Source organism: Culex quinquefasciatus, chromosome 1 (genome assembly GCF_015732765.1).
Source record: "Culex quinquefasciatus strain JHB chromosome 1, VPISU_Cqui_1.0_pri_paternal, whole genome shotgun sequence".
NCBI classification, from domain to species: Eukaryota; Metazoa; Arthropoda; class Insecta; order Diptera; family Culicidae; genus Culex; species Culex quinquefasciatus.
In genome coordinates, this window is record NC_051861.1 from 39,235,676 (window position 1) to 39,259,820 (window position 24,145).

Below are 24,145 nucleotides of genomic sequence, written 5' to 3' on the forward strand. Positions count from 1 at the left end.
TTTATTACTAAATTAAATATTTATTAACTTTTCACGATCCAAAACAGTTCGCCTGGAATGATTTCATTGAGCTAAATTTAACACCTGTTTTCACGTCATGTTCAGTTTTTACTTCGACAGTTCCACTTTTTGTTGTTGTAGTTGATTTCCAATATCTTTAAACAGTATCATCATGTTGCAGAGTGCACATCAATATGTTGAACAACACCACTTTGCAGATGGACACTCCACACACGATTGCTGCTGCTCGAACGCAAACGCCTCTTTGCATAAAAAACAAACTGAACCTGTGTTGAGTCTGTCGCTGTACAATCTACACTTTATTTTTTCTTCTTCTGCTTCTCCCCAAAGTGGCTTTTATGCTAATGCTAAAGTAGTCACGCGGTCGATACTAGTTTGCTTCTTTTTTTCGCTCTCACGATTTAGTTCTTTTTTTGCATTGGTTTTATTTACAAGCCGCGGGCACGAAATAGTGTCCCTTATTTTTCGAGGTCCACAAGCTGGGGTTCTCTCTTTTCGTTACACATTTTTTTTATACTAAACGTAGTTTCAACAGGATTGTGATCGTGGTTGAGTCATTGGCGTCCTTAGTTTTGTTATTTATGCAATGCACGTAGCAACACAAAAAAAACTACATATCAGCGATCAAAAGGGGACAGAAAAATGCATTCATCTATGGCTTTATGAACGTACAAAAAGGGGAGGAGTGATGTAGTGTGGGTTAAGGATTAGACAACTGGGGAGTGACGAGTTGGAACAAAAAGTACAAATTAACCTACTAATATTATTGAGTATTTTGCATGATTTGTGTACAAAAGTGGGCAAATTGCTTCGAAAATTGAAATAATGAGTATTGTGGTACTATTTACACATGTGCTTGTGCGTTTTGTTTTTTTTGCTGGGAAATTGTGCACTAAAGACCATTCCAGAGATGCTCTCTTCAGCGTAGGGAAGAGAGGCCGAATGGGTGCAGCAGTGTTGCCAGCGCCGGCTGTGTTGGCTTGAAGGCTAGTCTTCAACGCGTGCAACGTGTGTAGCAGTACATTTGCTAGTGTTGAAGACAAGACTTCAGTTTTCATTTTGAATGGGTTAAAAGTCCAAGACATAGACCAAAAAGTAAGGCAGAATACGTGCTTTATGAATTTTAGTTCGTAGTTGAATCACCACCCGTCAATAACATTCACGAATTTAAAAACTTCCAAAGTGTTGTCCTTTGCGCACAGTTTTTAACCTATATTTTATTCTCAGAAAATGTCAAGATCAGTCTACCTGCATGGGTTTGACGTTTGACGTTTGGCAAAGAAAAGATAGGTTGAAAAGCTTCGTGCAAAGGACTTACAGCAACTCCCTTAACCCATATCTCTCAGATTTAGTTGAAATTTAATTTGTTTCCCTCAAAAATTGATTGAATTTTATCCAAACTCACATTTACTTCAAAATTAATTAATTTGGTATCGGTGTTATTGACATGAGCAGTGTTGCCAAGCTGTCATTAGGGGGTGATCCAAAGTATCGTTATCCACTCGCTTAGTGGTTCGCCGTGAGGTTAGCCCGTAAACTCTTGGCGTACCGTAGCCCGTTAAAGTCGTTGAAGTGGTGGTTGATCTTGGGGAAAAAGATCTCTCCGTTCAGCCCGTACTGGGGACGCTGCCGGGTAGCCGGGAACGGCTTCTCGCCGCTGTTCAGCACGAAGAACGGATTGTTCTTGGTCTTGTCGATGATGGGAACCGGCTCGTACGCGTACGGCTGCTTGCTGTTGACAAAGTAGTTCTGGATGAACGCGTACGGTTTGACGTGGGCGTTCGAGGGCGCAGGCGCCGGGCGGTAATTTGGGAGGAACCGTTTGGGGAGGGTTTGAACTGGGAGGAGGGTGTTACCGCAGGAGGCTGTAGTAAGCCGAGTTGGTTTCGTAGGTGGGTCCGAAGCCGGACGGAAGCAATGCGGAAGGCACGGATGGAGCCGTTGGGGTGACCAGTCCGTCGATGCGAAGGATTCGGGTGTTGAAGTCGTTGCCGTCGACGTTCTTCAGGAAGAACCGGTGGAATCGGGAGGTCAAAATGTACAGGGCTGTGCCATCACGGGCCGGGGTACGGATATCCGCCGCAAACTGTAGCCGTTCCTGGTCTTGCGCGAGGATCCTTGAATGAGAGGAAGGACATTACTTGGGTACTTACATCGGGGTTCAAGAGAGCACTCACGCGTGTTCATTGGTACGGGGATTCCAGCTTGCTACGGCGGTTTCGGTGAAGGGTGAGTAGAAGATGGTTCCACCGCGAGGAGAAGCGGCCAGACCGATGCCCTGGGAAGATTTGCGTCCGACAAGTTTCACTGGAAGTTCCTTTCCGAACGGGAGTGGACCGGACCGGAGGGCGGACGTCGCTACGGAGAACAGTCTGGAACGGAGAATTCGATTAATCAAGTTGGATTCTGTACAGTACTTTCAAAGAGCGTACGTTACGATTTGGTAAAGGCGTTATGCCTAACTGTCAAACGAGATTTTGACAGTTCAGACGGGCTAAAGCTGTTACCAAATCGTAACGCTGTCGCTCAATTCTGTTTGATTTGCGTACTCAGTGTAGTACTCACCTATCGGTAGCCAGTGGTTGGAAGTACACGATTTCAGCTTCCGGATCGAAGGCCAGCCCGACAACGCCGTCCATCAACGTGAATCGGTGCTCCAAAATGGTAGACTCGGAGAAGTCCGGATCGGGATACATAGCCGGATGACTGACGCGCCACGTCAGGTCCTTTCCGCTGTCGTACACTACAATTCCTGGGGCAACAGTGTCCGTAATGTACACAAACACGTCATCGCAGTTGTTCTCCGGACGAGAAGTGGTCTCGTCGATGATGATGTTGGTGTACAGCGATTCACGGCGGACGACCTCCGGTGGGAAGTCAATTCTTCGGACGACCTGGTCAGTGTGCAGGTCGTAAACGAGGATCTTCGGCGGGCAGGTCACCTCGAAGTCCTCCAGCGATCGGGAAACGCCAGCATCCAGAGCCCACAGTCGGTTGCACGAATCGATCCGGATGCGGTACACGGACACAAGTCCGATGTCAGAGCAGTTGTACTGCTTCGTACCTGCAGCATGGTGTGACCAATCGGGATAAGCCTGAAGAACCGGCGAATCACCCTGGGATCCACGTGGAATGCTCGACAACGTGGCCGGAACTCCGCTGAACAGTCGCGGCGTAGCGATGAAGATCCGATCATACCCCACCTCGATACCAGTCGCGACTATGTTTTCTGGATTGTAAAACTCCTTCTGGTTCGCCGGAAACTCCCACGGGAAGTTGTACGTCAGGAAGCTCCACTGTTTGACCGTCTCCAGCTTGGAGACCACCTCCGAACCGACCAGGTACAAACTGGCCAGTGCCACCAGGCACCCAAACCTTCTACCGTACATTGTTGCGCGACGTCAGCAGCCCTACAGATGATGATGATCCGCTGAACACAGAGAGAGAGAGAGAGAGAGAGAGAAAGGGAGATGTCGATCAATCAACGCGATTTTAAGTGAATGTCTGGGCGGATGTCGAAACACGGCCCGGCCCAAGAAGCGGGTCGACCTTCAACGTAGACGCAGAGTGCAAATATTTTCGTGGCCGCGAACTACTAATTAGCCGTGGCGAGCTGAACGCGATGAGCTATGTAGCTCGTTCTGGCAATTGTTTCTTGACAAAACATTGCGCGATCGTAGTTCAAGAGTCGTGGATCATCGTGTAGCGTTGCGTGAAGGTGCTGCTCGCGGTGAATTGCTCCATTTCTTGGACTCATTAACTTTGGTATGGTTGACTAGAAACGCGAGAATATCTTAAGTATAAATCAGTGCTGCAAAGGTTCGGTAGCTTTGTCTACGTCCTTGATCTTTGTTTAGGTTAAAACTTTAGATCAGACAGACGATATAGACTCAAATTTGCAAACAAAATGTTTTAGCTGTCAAATTGACAAGTTCCGATGACAGCCGAGGGGCAAGACAATTTAATAACACAAAATGCGTAACGCAAGCCGTACGTCAATTTCATTCGATCTATTTCCAAACATGAACAAAAATCACAACCAATTAGACCAGACCTATTTATTACATCTTAATTGGATAGACTGACGGCGCTCTTCAGACAAAGCAGATCAATTGCTGCCGGCGAAACCCCTCGTGAACCGTGTACGATTCTGTTTTTCTTTCACCAACCCTAACCTAACTCTTCACACCTTCACAGCATGCCTTCATCGTTGGCACGTGCATGAGAGCCAACAAAACCATAAAATGTATGTTATTTGTCCGATTGCCCATAAAGAGCCCGTTTTTAAACACTGTTTTGATGAGCTCTCTTGCTGGATAATTGCACTGTAGCGAAAGAAGCTTGTTTTTTCGAGTTGGCCAATGCTCGATGTCGATAGTTTTTTTGCTTAAATCTATTCCCACCACCTTTGATGAGATCTAACCAGTAAAACGTAACGCCTCAATGACATTTGTGGGCTAACGCCACGCGCACAACATGGCGGCGCGACGCGCCGTGAATGTTGATTCGCAAGTTTGTACACGTTACAACCGCTCCGTTTTCATGCAAATTTTTGGCACTCTCACTGCATATGGAACTGGTTCGGTCTCTTTAACCGGGGCCGTTATGCAACCTCTGACACATTTCTCCCCGCGCGATATTAATCACAACCTCGGTTGGGGCATGGTCTCTCAAGCTAACCCGGTGCGCGCGATGCTGTAATAATAGTTTGCTTTTCTTCGTTTATCTCTCCTTCATCATGAACACGTCCATGGTCAGGAAACGGAGGAGACTCACGACAACGACGCGACGCGGCGGAGGAGGTGCATTTTTGACATACAAGGTCACGTGCCTCCGTGGTCTGCTGCGGGGCAAAAAGTGGAGGCCGTGGAAAAAAAACGTGTAATGTAGAGCAATTGTAAACATTGTGGCACGGAATCCGCATAGGCAGCAACCTTGCCGGGGTTGAAGTCGTGGACGGTTTGATTCACGAGTGAACAGTGTTCACGTTGTGTTATCAGTGTAACGCCTCTTTTACGTCAGTTTCATGGAAGGACGCAGCCATGTTTTCAGTGCCCCCAAATTGTCGGAAAAAGTCAAAGATATCAACGAGTAAATGTGAATTCTTCCGACTTCAACCCTGCGAGAAGCTCAACGGGCTCCAATGGATTCAATTAACCAACGTTTGTCGGCCTTCCCGCGCCGGTCTACGCGCCATGTCCTACGCCTTGTAGAGCCACTTTCTCTGAATCTGCGCGTACGACGAGTGTTTCTAAGCCACGCTGTAGGTGAGCCAGTTTAAGTCCGCTGGCCAAAGCGTGAGGTAATTTTTGTACCATCTGCACCTTATTAGTGGGCTATCGCCGTCGCACCGGACTGCCAATCAATGTCCCCGCGCGCGCTCGGTCGCGGTATAACTGGGGGTGTGTCGTATTTGCTTAAAACGGTACCGCCGCCGAAGCGCCTGAACACGTGTCCAGATAAAATGTATTCAGACGTCGTACTCCAATCCGTCATTTGCGGATTCAACCCCGCAAAGCGTCAGGTGTGCAGAGTTGGATAACACGGGGGCGGGATGTCAGTCGAAGTGCGCTCAGCTGGAAAGCAGCTACCGACAACCCATTGAAGCAGAGAGCGGGCCGCTGCAAACTTCCTCCGGCAAGTGCTTTCGAAAGCAAATTTCTTTCTATCAAAGCGAGCAATTTGTTTGGCACGCTAGTTATCGGTAATTGAGCCGTGGGAAATTGGTTTGTCCACCGGCGGACTCCTCTTGAGCAAGACCATTTTGTTGTCATTCACGTGGAGGCGGTACAGATTTTTATGCGGAACTCAGATATTATCAGATTTGTTCCAAATCTGTTTAGGAGCAATGAAATCTTATAAGTACGCAGCCACTTTTGAAACAGTGCTGCCAAAGTCACTTCAACATTGTACAAGCAGGATAGACTCATTGTTTACAGTACAACATTAGCCCATTCACATTGTTTTGCTGGAACTGTCATAGTACGCAACCACTTTTAAAAGCAGTGGTATACCAGGGCAAGTGGGTGACATGTTTCGTCTCTTTAGGAGTTCCGACTCAGAACCTAGTGAACAATATTGGTATAATTTCCAAATCAGCTTGAATCACAGCCACACAGGATCTCAAGACCACGCTAAAATGTCAAAAAATCCAAAGTACGCAGCCTCCTTTGACAGAAGTGCTGCTTAAAGTACCAGCTAGAACAACGGAAGCCCAACCAATGGGACTAGCCCACTACGACCTTCCCGCGGCGTACCAATTACACGGATGAAGAGTGAAGGGATCCCAAGGAAACCAAATTCCAATCACCGAGTAGCCGCACCAGTTCTGGACAGGCTTGCATGAGCGCTCTTGCGTCAAACGCCACTTTGCACTTTAGCTAGATTAATCTGGCTGAACTATTGCCACACAGGCTACCGCGGCTAGGCTTGGCCAGCCTTTTCCATGTGACTGTCAGCGGTGGCGCGCAACCTACTTAGAACAACGCCGGTTACTACTCCTCGCCACGCCAATACTTGCGCGATCATGATCCCGGGCTCAAAGGTCCGAACGCTGCTCCGACTGTAGAAGGAAAATTAAACTCTCAAATAAATTCAATAAATAATGCTAAGTTACCCCGCGTGTTCCGCGTCTACCCAGCTGTCCGCGATACCACTATTTACTGGCGTAAATCGTTGGCGGAGCGCAAAAAAGGTAAACATGAGCCACAAAACCAACGTCGCCAAGCTTGATCCCAGTGTATAGCCCTCCGGTGAAAGGCAGCAGCCGACGACGACGTTAGCGACCACTTTGATGAAAATTATCAACCGTTGAAACCGCTCAGAGATCTGAAATTGGTCCCGGGTCACCCGAGGGGTCCGTAGCTGTCAAAAAAAAAAAGATCTTGTTCCACTTGTCGCCAGCTGGGTAAACTCCCAAGAGAAAAATGTTCACCGATCAGCTGTCAATCAGCACCCGGTGCGGTGCCTTCATAACAGACGTAGAACCAATCTAAACATGTCACCTCCTCGGGTTTAGCCGTGGTAACCGACTAGATCCGCTACTAATGATCTCACCTGCTTGAACTACTTGTAATGATGGGAAACAGACATTAGGAGTTAAAACTAAGTTTCCTCTTATGTCAGTTTGCTTACACCTTACGAGTTCACGCTGTCACATCTAGATGGCGGCCATGAAGAAAGGTCAAACGAAAGTTTAGTCCACTTGTCTGTGTCGCCGGTGCTCTACCGTCAAGATCTCATTAATCAATTTATTTTTCTGTTGCCGTTTTCGCCAGTAATGATCAGTTCACGACTCCGGCGGCAGCCTAAGGTCACAGATAAAAGCAGACCTTGCACTTTTCAACTCATTTCGCAGCTCGTTGCAACTCAATCGAGACCAATATTTGTTTTAAATTACCAAAATCTCATCTTAGAACAGCCCCCACCCCCTTTGGCAGTGCTGCCATCGAACGCAAAACAATAGCTTTCGCACGTTTCAAGCTGTCCATTACGGCTTGATGAATTAAAACAAAAAGTTGATTCACGCGCGTGCGCCTTAATTAAAGGACTTGGTGGCGCATAAGCCACCGCGACCGTCAAGCCGGGTTAGCTGGCCAAGTCGATCGACTTGTGCGCGCACCACAACAAACAGTAGGGGAAGGTTGACGTCTCCGGCTTGCACATTGAAAGGAAGCACACAAATCACTGTGTGTAAATTATTATGTCAGTTGTTTGGCCGCCCCGCGCGAGCTATTTCAATTAAAATAACACAGCAGCAGGCCGTTCTAAAATATTCAAAAGAACCCATTCTGGCCTGGCTGCGTCCTTGCATCGATACGGTGCTCAAGATGGCTGCCGGACATTCTTGAAGAGGGTGATTTGAATTCTTGGAACCCGCCAAACATGGTCCGGAAATAATGTTAAGGCGTGTGTGAATGAGATCGCGTGACTAATCACTAATTTGTTTGCACTAATTTTTGCTCGCGCTTCAATTGGCCTGTTGAAAGGGGTTTCGATCGCTGTCAAAACCGCGACTGCGGAATGCTGGAGGGTCACATTAGCTTCGGTAAAGGTCAATGTGTCAAGTTTGATGTCAAGGGAGTTTGACTCGCGGTGACGGGTTAGTTTGGGATGGCAGGTTTGGCTTTGCTTCCTATGGTTGCGTACTTGCTGGATGTCATTTACATTTTAATCTTTAGCTATTTTGACAGCTGGTGACTAGGGACCTACACAGGGAAATGAAATGTTCTGGGAGAAATTTCTAACACCCAAAGTCATTCAAATATAAGGTTAAAAAACTTCTAGTTTTTCTTTGGTGCTGGCACTTTTCTTGTACCGAACAAGCACAAATATAACAAAAACTACAAGATTATTATCAACAACAGTTTTACAATACTTGTAATTGTTTTAAGTCTCGTTTTTTGCCAACATTATTTTAAATTGATTCCAACCTTCTTCTTGCATGATCTTGTTGCTCGATTGGAACCCCGATTTGACAGTTCGATTGGAACCCTGAGAGTGACATTTCGCCTCTCCATATAGGCTCTCTACTGGTGACGTTATGTTCTTTGAGTTGATTCCTCTGTCCACGTCTTCCCTCTGAGAAATCTAACGCCCCGATCAGACTGACGGAGGCTGATCGGGCATTAAATTTCTCAATGGGTGCATAGGGCTTTCTAGTCAGAAATTTACCAACACATTCAAAGTATGTTTACATGACAGCTGAACGTTTGTTTGCATCAGGTTTCCTATCTCTTTCTAGCATTTTTTTCTGTCAAGCAACTTCTAGCTGGTTTATTTGACTGACTTGCCCCATATGTCAGCCAACATACTTCGCAGGGCTGTGACAGCTACAGCTCGATCATTTGGTACGTTCGTTTGAACAGCCAGTGCGGCACTGAGTGCCGCACTCGTCGGTGCCAGTTTTGGTTCAATCGAACGTCATCTGTCAGTGTGCTTGGAACTCGCATGAAACTGAAAAAATATCGAGTGCGGCACTAGAGTTTCAGTTCCAAGATGGCGGCGAAACTCGTGCGGAACTAGCGCGAGTTTCTTTAAAGAAACACTTTGACAGCTCTGAGTGCGGCACTCGGTGTGGAACTAGCCATCAAACGAACGTACCAATTGTTTGCATCAGGACACTGTGACGAGGAATTCGTCATTTTTGAGTTAAATTATATTTTTTTCACTGGGCCTAGAAAGCCTCTTTGACATTTCAGGCGATTATAAAGCCGTTACCATTCGTTGCCATTAAAAAATCCGCCATGCCTAAAAAACTGAATAAAATGTGAAATTTAAGGAAAACTTGTACATTGCCCAATGCGATCATATTACTTTAGCACCTAAACTTTCAAGAGATCGAGAAATTTCCATACAAATTTCACCTTTTCTTGAATTTTTGAGTTTTCTTAGAAGTTATGGTGCTAAAGAAACCGACTAAAAGAAAGCGTAACGCTTGGCGTAACGCCTCGACACTGCCTCGACATTAAAGAGCCTTAATGACATTGATTTAATCTTTCTGTAACAAGATTGAGCGATAAATTGCTACAAACATTTGACTAATGATCACATTCGTTCAGATGCAACCGTAACGATCGCCAATTGTTGCGCTCGGTGAATCTAGAACAAAAGCTGTCACTAATGACATTATTTGTTGTTTACCGTGGACATTATTCACACACACAAACCAAATCCCTCACCGCGTTAATTGACCATGCAGAGGAAAAAAACCCATCGCTGACCAGATCTTCCGCGATATGACCGCCGGGGGCGGAAAATCGCATGCCGGAAGCGCGATGAGCTGCGTTATTAATGTGTATTTCAACCAGGAAAACGCTGCGGCGGTGGCGATTCACTGCGGTGCGCAACCCTCGCGCTACTGACCATAACGCTCCCAAGCAGATCATAAACAAAAACAACTGTCAAACGGCAAAGATGGCGACACTATCGCGTTAATCGCGTGCCACGCGTGGCGTAAATTAATTTTATGACTCCCGGTACCAGATATTCCGGAGAGGCCGACCCATTACAGACGTAGTCACATAATCGACATTCGTGGCAAGACAACAACAAAGCCGCGCGTTGGCAACGCAGCGTGACGGGGTTTGTCGCTGGCTAGATTTCGGTAGATGGCGGGCGCGTTGTCGATCAAAGTTGGCGTGTCGCGTCGCGGGCGCGGTACAAGAGAGTTCGACTCGGCCGCAAGTGACGAACCCCTCGGAAGTGACCCCGTCGCCGTCTCGTGTCAATAATCAAGTGGAATTCGCGGTCTAGACGGGTGATGTAACGGATGATGGATTAGTGCTTTTCGCGATAATCAATCACTTGCCGGCTGATTATGGAGCGTATTATAGAGAGTTGAGATATTAATGCTAGCAGCACAGTTTGTGTTGGAATTAATTCATGTCAATGTGCTTTCAAGGAGTTTGAATATAACTGCAGTTTTGCAATAGTAAAAGATTCATGAATGCTGCTGCGACAAAGTAAATATCAAATCCTCTAATGTATTTTTCAGAGGCTCTGCAGTAAATGACAGAATGCCAAATTTGCAGTCGATCTCATCTGAACACAAAAAAAAATCAGTTCCCGTAATCGTGAATTTTGTTCATGAATTTGAGAACCACGAAGGATTTTATTCATGAGTATGGCGCATTTGCACTATAAACGTGTATTCCTTCGTGATTCTAAAATTCAAGAACACAATTTTCGATTTCGCGAATTGACTTTTTTCCGTGTACACCGAAATTCAAATCGTAGCCCTTTGTGTGATAGTCTGATTTTTTACCAATGTGCTGCGAGAACTTAATTATTGGTGGCGGAGAGGTAGAACGCAAAAGTGCTCTTCGTTGTTGAACTTTCTTTTTTAATTTCTCTAATAGTCAAGCAGTGGAACAAACGTGTGAGCTGCTGGACTGCCAGGATGGCGAGATGCTCTCATCATCAACTAGCAATAGTGCTGCAAATGAATATTCTTGTGCAGGATAACACGTTTAGCAGCATTTTATTTCTGTAGGAACAAGTTTTCAGAAAATAATGTAATCAGTATAGAACAGATGACAAGCAACTCTAGATCACAATCAACCGTACGCGACACAAAGTAGAACAAACCACGGACAATCGTTCTAGGTCCGGATAGCTTCGACCGAAGGTATGCCACTCTAGTAGGTAGCTCAAGGCTCGTGCAACTTTCATCATTTAGCATGCATGCAACGTGGACGACTGTCCACGGCAAAGTGCAATCGATTGCAGCTTGATGAAAATCGGGCTGGTCGCCAACTGAGTGGTTTGCCCCCGCCGCCGCTGGTCAAGGAATAAGATATTTGAGGTTATGTCTCAGGACCAGGTTACCTCAGGCAATGGTTGCGTTTTGTACAGCTGAATATTTTAAGCTTAACTTATGACTCAGATCGGGTTTTGCGTTACGTGGCCGAATTTGGCATGTTTATGGATTAAGTTCTGCTGTTACGTTAGATACGCACAGCCACTTTGCATTTCCATAGACTCAATTACATAACCTTGAAAGTGAATCCGTGCACAGTCAATTAAAATACCATCTCCTTGTAAGGTCGATTGGCGCTGACACTTGCCGACTACCCACAGTACTAGAAGAGCATCCTCTGGCGTCTATAATAGAAGAATGCTACCCGTCCGTCAATCAACCGGGCAACCGTTTGCGCAACAGTTCTCACGATCGACCATGGTGGGGTTGCCATTTCAGTTTTACACAACAGAGCAAATCCGCCACCGAGAGAACGACCTCTCACTTGGTCGGATTTGTCGGTAAAGGGCGACCTCCAGGCACCGCTTCCTTTCGTCGCGAGACCCTTATCGGGACCGTCCGCTGAAAACACTTTTACTCTTGAACAGCATTCCAACGGTTGACTCCCGCTTGGAAGAAGACTACCCACGTGGCCGACCATTCAAGGAGGGTGGAGGTATCCCTTTCATTTCAGTTTGGCACGATGATGATCCCGTAACGTTTATACCGTATTTGGACGGTTTTTGTGCAAGCGAAATCCGGTTTTCCGGCGAAGATTCGCGCGGTGCCATTACAAAACAGCTGCAGTCGTGGCGGTAGGAGCTACTCGGAGGTCCAATGACCCTTTCCCGGACCAAGTCACGAAGCAGACCCCAAATTTGAATCGAAGGAAGAAGCGAAAGTACGTGAAACTTTTTGTGTAGTTCAATGTCGCTACCTTGCTGTTCAGCTTGAACTTCACACGAGGAGGTAAAGACCTATGGGTTATGTATGTGCCAGGTAAGGGGATGACGTCGTCGCTTGTATAAGGATAGTCATTTATCCCGAATGGGGAAAGATGCGCCGCGACTTTCTACTCAGTCTCTAATGTTATGTTGATTGTTAACCCGGATCAACGTTATCATAGAATGTGTCGTAAACGCGGAATTTGTGCCATACCAATTGAAGCATAATCAATTAGAAGCTATGAAATCAACTTTCATCTTAATTCACATATGATAAATGATCACGAAATATTTATTCATTACAAAGTAAACCTCAACCGAGAGTCATCAAATTACAGCGATCAAACAGCAGATTAATCATACTGCTGTTCCGCATTAGCAATTCAAATTATGTCCACAAGTCGTGCACGGTCTGAGATCAACCGCCCCCCAAGAATCGACCAGCTGATCGTTCCGTCCTGTGTGGTACACAAATAACACCACATTACCCAACGCGAAACACGGTATCAGGTCACCCCGTCTGAGCGGTAAACAAGAGCTATTGTTACACTGTGAGGTTTCACTCACGAGACGTGGCCTAGTTGGACTGCGGCCGATTCAAATGTCACCCCCGTTTCGGACGACAATCTGCAGCGCATAAACGCGACATGGTTTGGCAATCGATAGTATTTATGGGGTTGTGTTGGGACAGGTTCGATACATTCCCAGGGTCATTCTCACCGGCAGACCACGTCTAGGTCTTGAAGGTACGGTATGTCAATTTTATGCGTCATTTTTCATGGGATTTGCGATTAAATAACAGTGCAGTGATTGTCCTGGCCCAGACGTCTATGGGGATCTTGCGTACGGCGGTGTGGAGTCTGGCAGTGTGACAATAGAGCGAGCTAATCAATCATAAGCCGTTACGTTATGGTCACAGTAGAACCCCGGCGATGAGGAATTCCACGCTACACTTAGTCAAACTAATAAGTAAGTAGCGCTCGGCGCGTCAAAAACACCAGATTTTATTTTCAAAAATCATATCTCAGAGTCCTGTTGATGAATCCGATCAAAATATTTTCGGTCAGACTCTTTGGTCTAGAAACCTTCAAAATGACATTTGGGATTTTCACATGGAAGTTCTTTTTATTAACGTTCAATAGAGCTAAAATCGGTTAAATTGACACGAAGTTATGATTTTTTGTTGAAAAATTTGGTTTTCGCGAAAATCATTAAAAAATTTTTATGGACCTCCCTAACGCGGTAGATCAGGGTTCAAATCCCGGCTCGGAGCAACACAACCGGTGATCTTTTCCCTTCTGGATTCGATTGCTTATTAAAGGGAAGGTAGAGTATCATCACAAGCTGGACATTATCACGACCCCTTAGGGCAGACCACCTATGGAATGTTAACATTAATCTTAACATGTTAACATTAAGTTAAGAAATAGCCACTGAATTCGCTTTGTAAATGCGGCCAACATACTCTTCATAGATCATGGGAAAATGCTCCGATTTGGCTCAAATTTGGCAAGGGAGTTTAGGGCGTTTAGGGTGGTTAAAAAATTACGATTTTTAACGATTTTCATAAAACCACATTTTTAGAATATTCAACGTAACATATCCAAAAATAGTGAATCTCCATTTAAAGGATTCTGATATACAGTCAACCCGGGGTGTTGGTCACTTTATCGTTGGTTTGACAAAGTCAAAATAAAAAGTAACGAACTGTCACTTTTACACGGCACACACGCACACTATCAAAACAAACGTTTGGTAGTGTGTGTGAACTCCGTGTAAAAGGGGTGTCAAACTAAAAGTGACCCCGTTTGTTTGACAATAGTTGGTGTCAAAAATCGTGGTTTTGAATTTTGAAAAAAATCGGACTGCCATGCGTCTCCAGTAAATGCACTGGGAACTCATTTCTGTGGAAAAGTAAGGTACTTTAAGGTGGTAGATGGTGTCCTTCACTTTTGGGGCAGTGACTGTCAATGATGGTTCTAAATTCAGGGTCCAGAAATAGTAAATTGAAATGAAAAAAATTATCACTATATGTAAAATGCTTCTACAAGCAACACAAAGAAAACCATTTTTTAATGAATCATTCTGAATCAAGATTTGAATGTTTTTCTAAAACAAACATGGCCGATTGGAGATGATGCCTTCCAGAGTCTTAAGTTAACTTAAGAAGCAGTATTTGTAGTTTTTGCTCGGTTTTTTCTACAGGTCGTATCGAGGTGCTCCGATTTGGATAAAACTTTCAGCGTTTGTTTGTCTATACATAGTGCGTCCATCCGGGAATTCCCGGGAAAAAATCGGGATTTTTCCAAAACCGGGAATCCCCGAATCCCGGGATTTTTATAATTTGTCCCGGAAATTCCCGAAATTGAAAAAAATCAAATTTCGGCCCGGAAATATTTTTTATTTGTAAAAATACATTATTAGTTGAATACATAATTATCGATAAGAATTTAAAAGCATTAAAATTTATAATCGGCATATATCAGCAATAATTTGGCTTATTAGTGAAAATTGCTAAATTTGAGTTAACTGATTCACTAAATTCCTAGTGTTTTAAATATTTTTTATTTATCTCTCTATATTTTTAAGAAACCGGTTATAACATTTATGAATATTAATAATTTTAAAAATTGGAAAAAATATATTAAATTATTCAGACTTTAGTCCCGGTTTTCCCCAGTTGGCCAAAGCAGAATAAAAAACAAAAAAAATATATTTTTTTACATGTAGAAAATGCAAAAAAACTTTTTACAGAAAATATTAAATCCACTTGAAAGATGATCACTCCTTAAAGTTTCATGAATATAATTCATTATTAAACTGAGTAAGAGACTATTTAAGCACAAAATTTTGCCATGTGCAAAGCAAACATTCAAACTGTGTGAACATTTTTTTCTCAAGATAGGATGGACCAAATTGGCTGAAATTGGGAGAAGACCCACAAGACCTCCCGTGTGCATGACGATGCCCGATTTTTGAATTTTGCATATTTGAAAAATGCAAGAATCAAAAGCTCTCTAGCTTTTACATGAAAAACATAAAAATATGTTTACCTTATTTCAAAATAAACTTTTTGAATAACGGCCTTCGTCAGGCACACGGAACCAGTTTAACGAGTGTTCACCAAAATTATGAGCCGATTTGGTCAAAGCAGTGTTGAGATATCGTGGCACCCATTTTTAAAACTGCCAACTTCAAATTGTTATTTCTCGGCAATGGTACAACCAAAAGTACAAACCAAGCTACCGGAGGAGTGGAAAGAGGGAGTAATATGCCCGATCTACAAGAAGGGGGACAAGTTGGAATGTGAGAACTATCGAGCTATCACCATTCTCAACGTGGCCTACAAAGTGCTGTCTCAGATCATCTTCTGTCGTCTGTCGGAGCAAGCAAAGGATTTCGTAGGGACGTACCAAGCCGGTTTTGTGGAGGGGAAATCGACGACGGACCAAATCTTTTTGCTACGCCAAATCCTCCAAAAGTGTCGCGAGTACCAGATCCCGACGCACCACCTGTTCAATTAATATAATTGAGCTGATTCTATGATTGTAAGCTTGAAAACATAACAAATATAATGAAAATATAGATTTTATGAATTTAAAAAAATCCCAGGATTCAAGGAATTCCCGGGATTTTAAAAATATGTTTCCCGTTTCCCGGGAAATTCAAAACCCGGGAAAATTGGACACCCTATCTATACATGAGATGAAATCATGCCAAATTCCCATTTGCGTAAAACTTGATCAATTCTAACTCTCTTAGATGCATTCGAAAGGTCTTTTGAAGCACTTTAAAATTTGCTATATGCATCTTAATTGGTTTGACTTTTCTCATAGCTTTTGCATATTACTGTTATAAATGGATTTTTTTAAAGTTTAATATCTTTTTGCAACAGCCTCCAACACCCATAACTACTCCTTTGGGTCAAAAGATAGGTAATTATAAGGACTATAAGCCTACGTAAATCTATGATAAAAACTGCGATTGGCTAAAACGTTAATTTTAGCCAATCGCAGTTTTTATCATAGATTTACGATTTTTCTATAACAAACTTTTTACAACGTTAACTTTTGCCCTGTAGCCCAAGAAGACGGCACTTTTGGGCTCATTTTTACACTTTCGGAATCCTCGGAAAATTTCACGTGAAAGTGTAATCTGGTATGCCCTAAAAATGTATTAGGGAGCATTCTTTTATTACGTAACGCAGTAGGGAGAGAGAGGGAGTCGGAGGCCATGTTACGCTCCATACATTTTTTTTTTAATTTGTATGGAAATTTTGTTACGAAGGGGGTCTGAAAATCTTTTTTTTTTGCGTTACGTAATAAAAGAACGCTCCCTTAGTATTTTCATTAACAACTCAACTTTCTTTTGATACGTGGTAAGCTAAAATTGTTTCAGAAGTTCCGTTAAAAACGCAATTTTGCTCTTTTCAAATGGAACTGAACTGAATTTATATATTTTTAAATAAATGTTAGTTATATTATGATTCTTATACAGTATTGTGATTGTTTTAAGCAGCTTAGCAGAGTCGAGGAACGGAAATTTCAAATAATAATTGCATCGACAACGACGTTATTCCAAATCCAAACCTGACCACCCTCAACCAAACTGTACCGATCCGTTTGAAAAACTCTTTTTTTTCCCACACCCAAACAAATTCACGCTCGCCATTGGTCATGGGCTCTTAGCGGCGGCGGCTCGCGAACAAACGGGCGTGAAAGCATGGCAATGAATGATTCATAGGAAAATGAGGCGAAATGTGGTCGGCATTTGAGTGTACACCGACCGCGTGCTGGTTGGTTACGATATGCTGAATTGACTTGTGTGCATTTTGTTTTGGCCGCTTCGTTTCAAGTTCAACCAACGAATTTCCACGCCCCAGCAAAGTCAAGAGTTTTTTGTGTGTTTTGTTTGGCGGGTTGAACTTGACAGAACTTGCGAAAGCTTACCCTTGGGTTGATTGTTTTTTAAGTGTGTAGAAGTTTCGGGTAGATTTTCCCTAATTATCGTGATGATATTCATTAACGCTATTGATTGTGGTCTTTTGCATTATGCTCACCGATGTTTAAATGGGTTTTCAATGTTGAGTGTTCAGAACAACCTATGAGTGTAATTGAAGTTATGAGCGCACCCAGCCATTACCGTAATTTGCGTTAAAACTGTTGTATCCGGTAAAATGTCTGCCGTCGCGCCGGGGTCAACGAAACCGCCAATCATGCTAATCGCCAAGCCGTTGATGTTGTTCACAAAAAAAAAACACTACCTGATCGCCGTGTACACCTTTCGCTTGAACAACCCAAGCCCCCAGTCCGGTGTTCTGTACGTCTAACGATCGATCGATCACTCAACGGCGCGTGGCGGTTTGGCAGGTTTTACTATGCTCTCTGGCTGACATTTGAACACTATCTGTTCCGATCGGCGATTAGCACGGATTTGAGTGTTCCACCTTTTTCTTGTGATCTGAGTGGTGACCAGAACCGTGGATAACCTTGGTCTCAGTGATCTCGTTTAACGACAACGAACCACTTGACTTGAGTTGACTTGGTCATCGAGTAGGTAGTTCCTTGATCAGAATGCTGTGCCTCCAATTGTTGCGATATGTGAACCTTCAAGGTTGATCGTGTCGTGTTGGTCACACTCGTCGTTCTATTGTGGGCTACCAAGATTCGTACAATATAAGGTTGGCATGCATTATCATGGATTTTTTTTTACTTCTGTCCTGGCAAGCTGAATCCAGAAATTGCTTACATGAACCTTAACTACCCAAATTGCTAACTTTAGCCGAAAATCTAAGGCGTGAAGAGTTGCTCCTAATCAAAAGTTGGCACCAAATTGAAAATAAATGCCACACTTTTTCTCAGTTTGATTGCCTCACAATAGCTCACCTGTGTATGTTGCGTTGTTGAGCAATCTCGTAAGTAAACGTACACAAGCGTACTAAGCAGTGTTGCTCTGGGGGTACGTTGTTTACAATAGGAGAAAATGCCGAGCAACGGAGGAGGTTTCGTGACCGGGCTAGACCAGACAGGCCGAGTTGTGTGTGTGTGTGTGTGTTCTGTAATCACCTGACGCATTAACACGTGATGAATTGTTCGATGATAAATGGATGAGATGCCTTAGAGAAAAGTGGTCAATTGATGTATTATTCTATTTTAGGAATTTTATAAATTATGAATTGGCCGATGCAAATATTTTTCAAGCTTATGTCACTTTTTAGAAATTTTGGAAACTTATTATTGCAAAATAACTGCACAGAAAAAAATAATGTAAATTTGAAAGCTGTAATTTTGGAAGGTTGAATATTATCTCTTTTATGATGTAATTTTACCTCAATTTAGACTGAAAAAGTGACATTACACTAGAAAAGTGGTAAAATTACACATTTTCAGAGGTAAAATTACACCTTTTTCCTGACATAAAAGATGTACCCCTTCCCAGATGTAATATTACCATGATTTTTTTTTTCTGTGTGCACAGATGTGTAATGCATTTCAAAACACTTTTTTTCATTCAAATGTTGAAAGCGTGGCCTGTAACCTCTTTTTACGCGATTCGTTACGTTTTTCAGATTTGTCGATATCTTTGGAACGATGCAACATTTTGCAATGTTTTAAAAGAAATTTGTACGCCTTTGAAGCTTGCTAAAAAATCTTGTATGGTTTAAGAGAAATCTGCGAAGCAAAAGCGATCGCCACCGCGTAAGAAGACGTTTCTCTGTATTCCCAACAACCACATACTGTGAAATTCTTTAGACTGGTTGAATTGCAAAGCTTCCCAGTCAAATCAATCGAATTCTGAAACGGAATCTAATTAGAATCGTGCACAAATTCCGTTTCAAACGCAACAACCGGTTCAAACACGGAACCGGTAGTTGCGTTTGAAACGGAATTTGTATACGATTCTAATTAGATTCCGTTTCAGAATTCGGATTGAGTTATCTGGGTTCAAGTTAGTCCAAAGATGCCAAACTTACGGATTTAATCCTGAAATGATCTGATTGTAAAGATATTCAAACTAGTTGAAAATTATTTTGTAGACAATACTTTGAGGGATGAATCAACAATTCTATGGTTGCAAAAAGCTCTGGTTGATGTGCCCCCTTAAACAACTTATTTTGTAAAACTTTTAATGGAAACTTGCGAGTAGTGCGGTGCCTGTGTGGACGCGCAGTCCTGTTTTTCGTATTATTTTCCGTCTCTTTTGTGTCGCTGTTCAAGTGCATGGGGTGATTGGTCATTATAATTAAATAATAGCATCATTAGTGAGGTGCTTTTCGGGACGCGCAGTTCTGTGTTTTTACCTTCTTCTTTTTTCATTGTTTTTTTTCACTCGCGTTCGTTGGCCGATGAGTTTTTTTTGTGTTGTTCTCTTATTATAGTTTTCTATAAAAACCTACCTATTTTTTTAGACTAGCAAGTCGTATTGCTGGATTAAGCCCTTTCTATATCATCGATGATTGGAAGGCACGCCATCGAATATTTTTTAAGGCTTATGATATAAAATCATTTCAATAAATGAAGCCCTTCCTACATCACCGTTGATCGGAAGGCACGCCGACGGAGAATTTCTGGAGAATCGTGGTCGAATTAATACTATATTTAAATCCCTAGATAGCTATCTTTCCGCAGCCGGCTGCCTAAGATTTTTAAAAATTTCAACCGATAAACAAATTGCTTATGGTCGCATCACCTACCACAGTGAATCCTGACCTCATACCCATCTTACTAACCCCTCAAAACTCACGTGATACTTTGTCGAAGACGCAGCCGATTTAGCGGTCTTCATCACTCAAGTATCGGACTAACATTCCCATCCACTTCCCCGTGTCTTACCACTGGTCGTGGCCGGCGTCGGTATTGATCAGCACGATAGGGACCTTTGAAAATTGCGAAGGGGTGATGATTGGTTCCTACTTTTCATCTGTGGTCCACGGAGCAATGTTTGGGGGTCCTGGTCAATAACGAAGTAGTAGCTACGGGTAGACACTGATGCTATGCTATGCTAAAACTTTTGATGGAAACTTGCTTGCTCACTTCCCATTATCAGACTCATTTCCCCTTAAAAGGCTACCTCTTTGCTGGAATTTGTACGACCCAAAAAATTATGACGGCAATCAAGATCAACTTGGATCATTTGAGATTCTTCGACAAAGTTACAGGGTATTCGATTTCCCACAAATATATATTTTTTCTGTATATTGTGAACCATCCAGGTTCATAGTCCACAGAAAAACACAACCTGCCAGCGAAATTCTGGAAGAACATTATCCCTCACACTTTTTAAAAGATAAAACCACGTCCATAAACCACGGGGACACTTTTTTGGAAACCTCAAAAACACTTTTTGGGTTGAAGCGGGAATAATCGTCAAACTCCACGCAGTTTATGGATGGCCCTCAGACTAGCTTCAGCGCTCAACAGCGATCCCTAATCCATAACCGATTTAGCTTAAATTTCTGCCTCACCCTCCTCCTCCTCCTCACCTCACTGAGGAAATGCTATGAAATCACTCTAAAAATGAACTTCTCAATTAGACTTCTTAGACACATCGTCAGCTGTGTGCTATCTTGTGACATAGACCATTTTAGTCGAAAATGAGTTAATGTTGACGTTTTGCTATACTTAACAAACACTACAAGATGCTTTAACCCGATTTTGGAAACTCGCTTCCGTTTCCCGGATATCGCAATACACACTTGTGACATAGACCAATTTATCATTAAAATGATTGTGTACACTTGTGACACGTCATACATGTTGTTGGAAAATGAGGAAAATTTTTCTTGTTTTTCACAAATTTATGTTGATACACATTTTCTGAAGGCAATGCAATCTTTTGTTTTTGAAAATATACTGATTAAGTCGGTTAGACTATTGATTTAAGCATATTTTAGTTTATATGGGAATTCTGTGCACACTTGTGACACGTAGTACAAATTTACTTTCGAAACACACTTGTGACACGTGCTTTTCAGATTTTTGTTTACATAATTTACTGTATATTTTAACTGGTGTAACCACATTAGTTGAAACTTGGAGCGTTTGTTAAGCGATCGTATACGAACCGATTGCTTCAAAAAGTTTGACTCTACCATTCATAGTTTTAAAACTATTTATCATCAAACTTTAAAAATAGATTTTCTCGAATTGTACTAAATGGTCGTTGTCACAAGATAGCACACAGCTGACGACATCTTCACGTATGCATATCTGCTCAAGACCAAATTCAGGACCAAAGATTGATAAAAAATACGTCACTCGATTATCTCGGCACTTGTTGAACGATTTTGGCCAATGCCCGGAAGATTGTCAAAAGGGTGGGTTGTGGGGTGAGGTTCATCTGCAAAAAATGTTCATCCATCAAAACAACACAAAACCAAAAGTGTCGACTACTGGAATCGAACCAGAGACCTTTGACAGACTTTCCAAATGACTTAGATGCCTCGGCCACCACAGCTTGGTGACTTAGAAGTGGTCAGATGTCCACATGTATTACACTTCTTGAAGATTTATTGTTTCAATTTACAAATGAACAGATTTGTAATGTTGGTGTGATTTGGTAGCATTATTCTTTCGATTTTGGGTGTAGTTTAACAGTGTTAATTTTTAACTCTTGAAAGCAATACTTATTTGGTGTATGAAATCATAAATTATTTCTACAAGTTTTATTTAAAACAACCATCTCAAAGAACTATCCAAAATAATTAAAAATATATTTGATAAGGAATGTTATAAAAACAATCATTCGAAACAAGCTAATTAGTGACGTTCATTCAATCATCAATTACACAGTTCAACAAAAAATCAAATGTTTCTTGTCTCTGAGACGAGAACATGTGTTCCTAGTAGATTTTTGCCTGCTGAATCCGAATCCGGGTCCAAAATTGCTCCAAATGGTCCCAAATTTGAGATACACCCGTTTGAAATGTTAGTTTAGGCCAAAATTAGCTACTTTGACGACTATTTTACTAAAGAACTATTGAATAAACAAATAAACCAATACATGTATCTTAAAGTTCACGTTCTCCCCTTTCTGAAACACCCTGGTTTTAAAATTTGATTGTTTCTACGCATATTTATAGACATTTTAAAATTAGAATTTGACTTGCATGCAAGTTGGAAAACTTGAATGAGAACCAACTGAAAATATAATTTTAAAATGGCTATAAATATGCGTAAAACAATCAAATTTTAAAAACTAGGGGTGTTTCAGAAAGAGGAAAACGTGAACTTTAAGATACATGTATTGGTTTATTTGTTTATTCAATATTTCTTTTGTAAAATAGTCAACAAAGTAGCTAATTTTGGCCTAAACTAACATTTCAAACGGGTGTATCTCAAAATTGGGACCATTTGGAGCAATTCTGGACCCGGATTCGGATTCAGCAGGCAAAAATCTACTAGGAACACATATACTCGTCTCAGAGACAAAATCTTGTTGGACTGTGTTATCAAGCTACCCAATGATCAATAAAATGATTTGTCATCTAAACCAGTGCAATTAATAACCCAAACGACATCACGTCTGCGTTTTGCCCCTCGGATAACGGCTCTTCGCTTCAACGCCGGGAAATGTAACCTGCCACACGCCGTGTAATATAGTTTGTTGCTGCCGCGGTTGCTGCAGCTAATCAGGTCGCACCGATTAACTAACTCATCTTAACCGCCTTGGTCACTACTCTCGTCAAGTCCGGCAGTCCATCGATACTGGTTTCGATACGTCGGAATAACGACCCAGTTGTATTTGCCACCTTTCGCCAAACGGTCACCAACTCTGATTATATCATCCGTAAGGGGGCGTTTTGCGAGCTCGTTTTAATCAAGAAACAATTGCACCCCATTTTCCACCAACGCAATTCGATCGATGGCCACCTGGAGAAAAAAATGCACTCATTTTGTCACGTTTTCTTAAGGTTTATTTTTCCACTTGGATAACATTTCCACATCGGTCGACTTCTGTTTCGATTTCTTCGTAAGGCATTTCTTCCAGTTTGTTTCTGTTTTTTTCTCTGTATTGTCTTCCAATCCAACATTGCCCAGCAAAACAATCACAACCGCAAGACGTAACGCCTCGTAACAGAAACACTAACCTAAAAGAAGACACTCCGGTATCCTCGAAAAACCGATCCGCTTGCACACTTCACCAGGATCTGCGCGTCCTGCTGCTCTCACAACAAATAATCCCCGGTTACGTCAGCTGTGGACAGACCACGACCACAATAGAGCAAAAACACCGTAAAACGCGCGCGTACACACGCTCTGAAAAAAACCCCGTCCGAACTGGTTCGCGTCTGAGAGCAAACTGTGGAGCGCGTGCCTTCAGCTGGGCTCTTTTGTTTTCCAGCCCACACGAGACGTGACGAAGGCTCACGAAGTGGACGACGACGTCGCGACGCCCCCGAAGAGGGCTTCCACGCGACGACGCCACGCGCGCTCCGTTATTTAAGTATTTACTAGGCTACATTGGGCTTGGACTAAGTGACTGTCCGGGAGATCGACTGCTGAATCGATGCAGAGGAGTTTTGTCTTGGAGTTCTAACTATGCACGAAGAAAAACGATTCAATTTTTATTCCTCAGTTGAAGTCGAGCGTTAGAGGCGTTTGTAACTTCCAAAAAAGCGTAACGCTTCATACAATCATGAACAATTACTCACCTTCGCACAAAGTAGACTTTTCTCCGTGCCTGCAACTTTGTTCTTGTTCTAAACAGTTGCAATGCATGCGATCACTTCAGTTCTGGAGTGTTTCGGGTGTGGCCGCGTGGCTAATGCACGTTCAACGTAAGGACTGGTTTGTGCAGATCTCCGTACTGGTTATTCGACCTCAAAGATAACTGGCGGAATATTTAAAAACACTAACGACTAACGGCAGCACTAAGCAAAAAAGGCCAGCTTGATGAGTTATGGTTGAATATAGATTATGTGCGGACGATTTTGTTGTCA

General features: G+C 42.8%; 1 pseudogene across 1 annotated transcript; it reads right to left on the minus strand.

Moving 5' to 3' along the window:
* On the minus strand, nt 1-24,145 carry LOC6037349 (annotated as a pseudogene). The gene is made up of 4 exons (XR_005279070.1): nt 23,858-24,145; nt 2,587-3,451; nt 2,199-2,393; nt 1-2,138 (listed from the first exon to the last, which is right to left on the minus strand). The product of XR_005279070.1 is annotated as a major royal jelly protein 1 (transcript).